Below are 8,470 nucleotides of genomic sequence, written 5' to 3'. Positions count from 1 at the left end.
CTCTTGAGGTCACCTTGGAACTAAGTGCTCTCACTGAGTTTAATTTATTGCGCTGCTGCTGTGTGGCTACTAAACTACTGATCTCTACTATGGGGTATGTCTACACTGGGAAGAAATAAAGCCACCTTGAGTTAGCATTACCAAGCTGGCTAACTACAAATAAAAGAGCAGTGAAGATTAGGTAAATGGAGTTTCAATTTGCATTATTGGCTTGAGGTTCTGGGCTCCACTACAGTTTCTCTCAATATGTTAACATGGTTTTTTATTGCCTTGTCCTCGCTATGATTTGAACCAGGGTTGTGTAGCTCAGGTTAGCCAGCATAAGTTAAGGAGCAACCTGTTTTGTTTTTTCAAGGAAGGAAGCCCGCATTCAAGGTCATACTTTTGTTCATTGGTGACTGTTACATCTATCCCTACCCCAACATTCATTTTGATCTAAATAAATGTCACCTTGTGTTCAAATAAGAAAAAACTGTGATCTTCCTATTAAGCAACACATTCAAGTTAGCTTCTTGACAGCCAGTAGTGTAACTTGGGGGGCAAGTGGAGCACCAGCCCTGGGCACAGACTAAGAGGGAACATCAGAATCCCTCCAAGGGTCACTGCCAGCTAGGGGTGGGGAGCAGGTGGAAAGTGAGGTGAGTAAAATGGTGCTGTCCTCCCACCCTGGGGAGCCTTTGCCAGAGGAGGTACAGCCCTGCATCTAATATGTATGTATTTAGCAGGGGACGTGAACGGAGCACGGGGGATGGCACCTAGGGAGCCTGCTCCATAGTCCCATAGGGCTGCTGCTGCATTATCGAAGCCCATGGTCTACAGCAAAAAACACTCCCTGCCCCAGCAGCTCCATGAGCTCACTACACCTGCTGCCTGTATCTCCTGAAGGTTTTCACTTATTTCATCCAGTATATTATGTGTGTCTAGAAAAGGACACTTCCTATAGCTAGGCAGAACAGGGGCTGTGCTTGTACCTGGCTTCTGTGTGGAGTGTACCTTTTGCATTCTTCCCTCCACGTGCCTGTCATCTGTGTGGTGTTTGGATAAACCCTGACTTGGTCTTCTGAGCAATGGATTACACATTTCTATTTGGGAATTCATCCAATATTGGCTGGCAGTTTTTGTGTCTTTCTATCCTTCCGAGCCCTACAGTCTCTGCCCTCATCACTTTGTAGGTAGGTTATTCGCAAGCAGCAGTAATCCTGGACTGCTTTTGTAGATGCCTGTCTTTTTCCTGGAATGTCTGAGACCTAAGTCATTTCCAATTCATTTTCAAAAGGAACTGGAAATCTGGAGATGCCAGTCTGACAAACTGCCTCACCAAACCTACTTAAAGCCAAATGTTCTAGCAACAACTTGAAAAAGAGACTATACCTGTACTCAGTGATGATTACTGTCATATTCATGTATCTGTATTAAGAATTTTCTCATGTGTATTTTAATCAGGGCATTTTCATGTTTTTTTGGAGAAGGCGGAAATTCCGATTTTAACCTGTCACCTCAGATATAGTTTCACTTAGAGCTAATTTCACTTAGAAATTATATTACTTCTGTGGCTGTCACAGATGAAAACACAATAATACACAGTAAGTTACTTACTGATACAAAAATGTGAAAACAAATCCTGCCTTCACTTATAAACTGCTTTTTCTGTCTTCTAGTTTGTCAATAGCTGGGAGACATACACAGCTAAACTGCATTATTGTACCATGATTTATACTGTTTCTCCTATTAGGCCCCAAAGAAAAGAGCAAAGTGACAGGGATCAAGTGCTTAAGAACATGTTGCAACAAATTATTGGCCAACCTACTTCTAAGTAAATGAGGTTCTCTTCTGAGCAGCTTCTCTCAGCAAAAAGGTCCTGAGCTGTGACAAAACTGATAAAAACAAATTGTTTGAGATAATAAATCCTACTTCTGAGGATATTCTGCTTCCTACATCTCTTCTTTTATCAGGAGAACACTAAAGCTGCCTGGAGGCTCTTGAAACATATGAAGCATAGGCCTAAATAGATGTGCTTAATGTTGTCCAAATCATAACAAAGTATTGAGAGAGCTGCAAATCTCACCATCTCAGACTTTCCCATAAATACATAAGATCCAGCTAAAAGTCAAGTAATTTTCTCTGCGTTTTCAGGGTGTTGACCCATTCTGTGTTTAAAGGCATCAAGCATTCATCCAGTCTAGTCAACTGCATGCTGAATGGGCATTTTGTGGAATCTTCTTTTTTAAGGCTTCAGAGATGAGAGAGGCCTACTTAAACTACAGGGCTATGTGGCATGGGATTTAGCTCAGCTAGGCCAGTAATTTGCTCTGGGACCTTAGGCACTTAAACCTACATTTTCAAATTACCTGTGTATTGGTAAACAGAAGTCTTAGGGGTTTTGGTCAGGCCTGTGAAGCTCTGCATTTTCCTTAATATGGGGCTAGACCTATAAAGTAATTTTTAGTTAGTGATAGTATAATGGTGGGACAACCTAAAAATGCCTATTGTATGTGTTTATATTGTATTCTCTACTCATTAAAAGCAAAGTGAATTTGAATTATGACTCATATCCTTTTGGCCTCGCAAGAAAATGCTAAGAATGATACAGGAGTGGTTCATTTACAATGTATTTATTGGCACTCTCTCAGAAGGACTCTGTTAGGCACATTCATAAAATATAAGGTGGTTGGGTATATTCTTACAATCAAATAAGTACTCACAGGTGCAAAACCAGACACTGCAAACAATAAAAAGCAAAGAGTTAAACCAGTTTATTCAGATTGAGCTCCAAAAAGTCTGGGCTGGATTTCTCTTCTCCCTTTTATATAAGTGTAACTGTTGATTTCAAAGCAGCTTTGGCTTGCATAAACAAGGGGAAAATCAAACCTATTCTGACTTGTTGCATACTACTTTTCATGTGGAGATGAACAGCTAAGTCAAAGGGTAGGCTACCTGCTGCTTCAGAGAGGTTTCACCCAGGTTTCTTGGTTCTCTCTCAAGCTGGGGAGTGGGAAGAAAAGGGAGAACAATTTAGAGTTTTTAAAAGAGAAATGGCACAAACAAGTGGTGGGCTTGCCAAAACAAATTGACCATGTGATCTGGTTTTGATCTGGATACAGTCCAGAACTGCTTATACAGCATTTTGTTTTGTTTGTACTTTTGTTTGACAGTGGTGTGCATGGGAATGCTAAGAAGATACTGTTTTTGAAGATATTTGTTTCAACAGCACACTTTATCAGCATCTTTGACTCTCTGAAATAAAACACACTAGTGCAGGGGTTCCCAAAGTTTTATGCTGTGGCTCAGCAAACCACAGCCTGGATGTGGCTGTGACCCAGCAAACCGCGGCTCAGCAGTCACAGCTGACCATGGCCAGAATTTCCAGCCAGTAGACAGGTAAAGATATCCCACCCCCCAGGCGGGGTGGAGTGGGCCAAACCCTGCGCTGCCATGGGCCCTGAGGAAGGAGCTGAGGCCTCCCCACCCAGCTCTGGGGAGCCATGGTTTGCCAGTCCGTGGCCACTTCCAGTCCAGCAGCCGACCCACTGTGGCCTGGCACCGGGCTGTGGCTCAGGGATTGAGAACCCCTGCACTAGTGTATTTCCCCCCCACCCCCTTTTGTTCATTTTCTTTGTCTCTGCTATGACCCTGAACATCTCATTTGTTTTCCCTTGCAGAGAAGAGAACATAACAAGGTCAAGTTGCACCTACAAAACACAGTGCTGGACTTGTGCCTAATGTAAGGTTTCCCATTAAAAAGCATCAGAATAACATTTTCTGTTTTCCTTGAAACTTAGTGGAGAAAAGTTTTCTGTAAAAATTCTGAAGCAGTTCCACCACCAGCATATGAGAGACTCCTGGTCTCAGAAATGCAGTGAAGCCAGGAGTGTTGCAAATTCTCTTTCAAAATGGAATTAACAGGCTGGATTTAAAAGCAGCTGTGCACACAAAAACATGGTTTAGTTTAGTTGCTAAGAGGCTTGAAAATCTGCAACACTAGTAGAGAGCAAATAAAAATCTAAATGCCATAAGGCCATATTTAAGGGTCTGAACTCCCACTGACTTCAGCCAGAGTTGTACATGTCCTGCTGATAGGTTCATGCCATTACTGTTACCTACTTTGTATTATAAATAGGGTTGGAATTGGAAAAAATCCAAGGATACCAGGCTGTTAACTTGGCTAAATGTTCATAACGTTTGTGTGAGGCAAGGATTTCTTTGGGTGACATCTTTTATTGAACCAACTGCATAGTTGAGAGAGAATTAGACAAACTTTCAAATGCAAGACATCTTCATGTCTGACTTGTTTTGATAAATGCTTTCCTTATTAATAGTCTTATTACTTCATTGCATAATTACCAAGCTGTTGTGAATAATCCTAGCTTCACTTAATGCCCAATCCTGCTCTTTTGGTTCTAAGATTGTAGTGCTGTTCCTTCATAATCTCCCTGTTAAAATATCCTTAAAATAGAATGATGCTAGCAAGTGTTTAAATGTCTAGCAGATAACCTCTCCAAGGAGTTTCTCCATGTTTAGGACAGCATAACTAGAGTTCTTCTTAAAGAAACTTATTTATAAAGCTGATATCACATATGATTAAAAGATAGACTATAATAATTTGTCTGGAATTAAAACTGGTGGAAATAAGATGAGGATCTGCTTTAATTGCTGATGCCATTTTTCAACCAGTATTTAGTGGCTGATCTCGTATGATCTATCACATTATAATTACTGTTATTTTAAAGTGTTGAATAATAGGAAGCTACAATAAGGTTCGGGTTTCTTACATTTACAAATATATTTAGTATTAGTCATTTCTCTTTTTTCAGAGTGTCATGCTGTGCATTGAGACTAAACATGTTGATTGGTTTCTGTACACTTAATATTTGCCAATGTTTCTACTCTGCATTAGGAAAAAGTATTCTAGGAAAACATTAGAATTTGCTATATAAGGCCTCAGAGTTGATTTAACCTTGAGACACTATGAATTCCAAAGCAATCTCTGAGTTATACAATTCCACATCTAAGGATTAAGGGCTAGATTCTCTTTCAAAATGGCCCAAACTGGTTTAAGATAAACCTGGATGGATGTAATATCAGGCTTAACTGATTTAGGTAAAATCTGTTTATTGAACATCTACCGATTCCCTCCAGATTCAAGTTAACTCATGATCCCTTAGCATCCCACAATGCTTTGCATCTTCCCTGCAAACCCCACCTGGCAGGGTGAGTGGGTAAGCTAGCTTTAGCCCAAGCTGTCTGCTCCAGCTGAGTAAGGAGGCATGCTCTAGCATCCCCAGCTTTTGGCCTGGGCCATGCAGGCATGTGGCTACATTTCTTGAATCAAAAGTTAATGTCTTTTCAATTGCTTATCGGTTAAATTTATGTAGTTTAGACTAACCTGCGAAGATTGAATTGATTCAGCTTTGTGTTTTTTGACTGTCTGTTCTTAACCTGAAAGAGCAGCACACTGCAGGATAGCTGATCTGGCATAGCAATATTAGGGAGCGAGGAAGCAGATATGACTCTTTCCTTTCTTCTCTCCTGAGACTTAGAGCTGAAGTACTGATACCTGGCAAAACTTAGAGCTGTCCTCAGGCAACTAGACCAGCATATAGCTGTCAGGAATCTAGAAAGAAAAAGTGATCTCCTGGCCTTAAGTTCCATCTACTGGCCTACACGGTACATTCTTTAGGCGAGGGTGTCAGATTACTTACAAGATACTGTAGTTTGTTAGTCATTTTATTTCTTCATCGGTAGCTATTTCCTTTCCTCCTCTGCTACCAGGAAGCATAACTGTAATTTGTTCTTATTTGGGAGTGCCACCCACACAAGGGGTCTGGGTTGCTGCCTATAGAAAGTTGCAACAAGAATGAGAACTGGAGTTATCAGCTGTGTGGCCAACAGGATGGGGCCAGAACCTGAATCCAAAAGGGAAAGGGTGAAAAAGGTCTCATTGATGAAGGATACCATGCTAGATTTTCATATTTTTTTTTCTTTATACTGGGTGACTTTTCCAAAGTTGGAAATGCCTTGAAAAATTAGTGTGGAAAAGGAAGAAGTGCAGCTAGAAGGTAGGAATCAGGGGAGTGAAGGGTTTGAATTATGGGGAGCTCAGGGGGGCTGACTTCCCCCCCCCAAGAGATGCAAGCCCTCCTATAAGATTTGAAAATCCTAACCTGGGGGGAGGCCCTCTGATTTTATTCGGGCATCATGATGGGCAGCCCAATTTTTTTTGCAGACCCAAGAGTCAAAGTATAATTCAAACCATGGGGGAATGGTTCCTGGACATGTATTCATTTTTGTGCTCTCAGAAGCAAAAAGGGAAAGCCAAGGGGAAAGTGTGGGGGGGCGGGGGGGGGGGAGAAAGAAATTTAGAAATACAATAGAAAATCAAAAATAATTTTCAAAACCAATGTGAAGTGAGAACTTTGAGGATACCTGGAAAAATTTCTGCAAAAACACCGAAAATTATGCAATACATTTTTTCCTACAACTTTTATTAGTGAGTGTGCCTGGAACAAAGTAGTAGGAGTACCTCAGAAACAATATAAATATTAATTAATAAACTGGATGTGTAAAAACAGACTAAGAGTTAATGCAAGAGGCTTTGTACTGTTCTCGTCTACAGTCTTGTGCCTGTGAAGTCTCAGTGACCCCATAATGTTCTTATATAACACTAGGGTGGTACCCAAAGATAGTACTTTAGCCAATTACCTATTATCCATCTTTTTTAAAAACAAAAATAATTTAGGAACATGTGGCTGCCCCTAGGATGAACAAGCATTAAAGTGTTTCTTAATCTGGGAGGAGAAAGTGATGATATGTGTTTTGATTTCACATGGACTGTTTGAATATGTTGTTGATCCATTAAAGCACTTAGCTATTACATTTTTCCACTGTAAGAAATCACAGATGTCAACAAATCTGGAAGCTTCAGAAAGGCTGTATCTTTAAAAAAAATGCTACAGCTTCAGCTAAGTGCACTGTTTTATAAAATTACAACAGTCTGAACAAATGTGCAGCAGTGTGAGTGACATTTTATGTTGAAGGCTTACAGGGAATATGAAATTTTCATATATCAAAGCCAAAGGACAATTCTGACAGCTGTGTTTTCTGAATGAATAATGTGATACCATACAAGACAATAAAAAAGACAAATCCTTTCTCATCTGCATCAATAGAGACCCTTTCCTATCCACCTACAAAATTTATTTTTTAAACAAGATTATTATTGAGATTTCTCTCAACAGAGAAGGATAAAAATGCAATCTGGTATAAATCTAAAAAAAAAGGCCTGTTTCTAGCTTTCATTTGAACAGTTGATGAGTTATAATTTTGGGAAGAAACAAATATCACTTGCATTTCTCTATTTTATTTACCAAAATCCAAACCAAAACTTTTGGTGCTGTATTTTGGAAAATCTGCTTTTCAGTCTCATCTTTTATTTTTTAACTGACTTTATTGCAGGAGATTTGTTCACATCCTTTAAATATGGCACGTGACTTAAAATCTAAATACACTTTGGTATCAGACTGTGTAAAACCTCTGAGCACTAACAGGTGTATCTGATTTCCTGTTCTTCATTAATTTCTAGATAACAAAGTCATAAAGATGTGCTTGCATCTCAATACCCCTTTTCACCATCTTCTTTGAGTAGTAAATAACTAAAAAGACAGGGAATAAGAGATCTTTCTGTATTTATAGTAGTGAGTGAAGCTAAAGCAAAATCATGCAGGAGATACAAAATTTGAGTCCTTGTCCATCTAAACTATGCAAAGAAGGTTGGCAAAAGAATTACTTTAGTTCAGTGAGAGTAATGGGTAGGCAAGCAGGTTCACAAACACTTTCCATCTCTTAGCAGTAGCAAACCTGAGAAATGTGTTTAAAAAAACTTACCTACACACCCAACTTAAAGTGATGCCCTTAGGCAAATCAGCGCTTCCTCAGCTGCTGAGAGGCTGGGTGTGCTGCAGCAGTAGCAGCTGGGTTGAGGAGCCACACACGTCTTATTGCTTGAAGCAGAGTAAAAGATTCCTAGGAGCCTCCCAACCATTTATGAAGCAGAGGGAAACACGAGGGGAGAAGGGGTGGGGGATATCAGCTGATGTTGCAAGACTGTCTGAGAAGAGTGAAAGAATTTCCTGTCAGAGGCTCTGGGAAAGCCCCAGACCTAGTATTTACAGGCTGAGGAGAAGTTGAGGTTGCTTTTGTTATGCTGGCATCGACATACATACCTCTTGCCTGTCAGCCAGTATTATGGTCTGGCTGCTCACCTTCAGTCTTAAGTCACTGGATGCAGTTGTGTAAGACAGGAATTTTTTAGGACATAACCACTCCAAGTATGTAGGGCCAGATTCTCCTTTGTATTACAGCCATTTTGTGCCATTCCAGGCATGTGATGAGACTTGTCAGTCTTGTGAGGAGAGAGTGGTTAGAAAAAAAAGGGTAGGGTTGGCATGTTCCTGTCCCCTAGCTATTCTCGCTT

General features: G+C 40.3%; 1 long non-coding RNA gene across 2 annotated transcripts; it reads right to left on the bottom strand.

The window, feature by feature from the left end:
• Nucleotides 1-1,401: 1,401 nt before the first annotated feature.
• On the bottom strand, nt 1,402-8,101 carry LOC132250936 (uncharacterized). Of its 2 annotated transcripts, none has more exons than XR_009462658.1 (3): nt 7,882-8,101; nt 5,700-5,833; nt 1,402-1,874 (listed from the first exon to the last, which is right to left on the bottom strand). It is a non-coding gene; the product is annotated as an uncharacterized LOC132250936 (long non-coding RNA). The 2 variants fall into 2 exon arrangements; XR_009462657.1 differs by lacking the exon at nt 1,402-1,874 and adding an exon at nt 2,597-2,982.
• Nucleotides 8,102-8,470: the final 369 nt, after the last annotated feature.

The sequence above is a fragment of the Alligator mississippiensis genome, chromosome 5 (genome assembly GCF_030867095.1).
Source record: "Alligator mississippiensis isolate rAllMis1 chromosome 5, rAllMis1, whole genome shotgun sequence".
NCBI classification, from domain to species: Eukaryota; Metazoa; Chordata; order Crocodylia; family Alligatoridae; genus Alligator; species Alligator mississippiensis.
The sequence above is the reverse complement of the archived record's forward strand: the minus strand, read 5'-3'. Positions and strand labels throughout refer to the sequence as shown.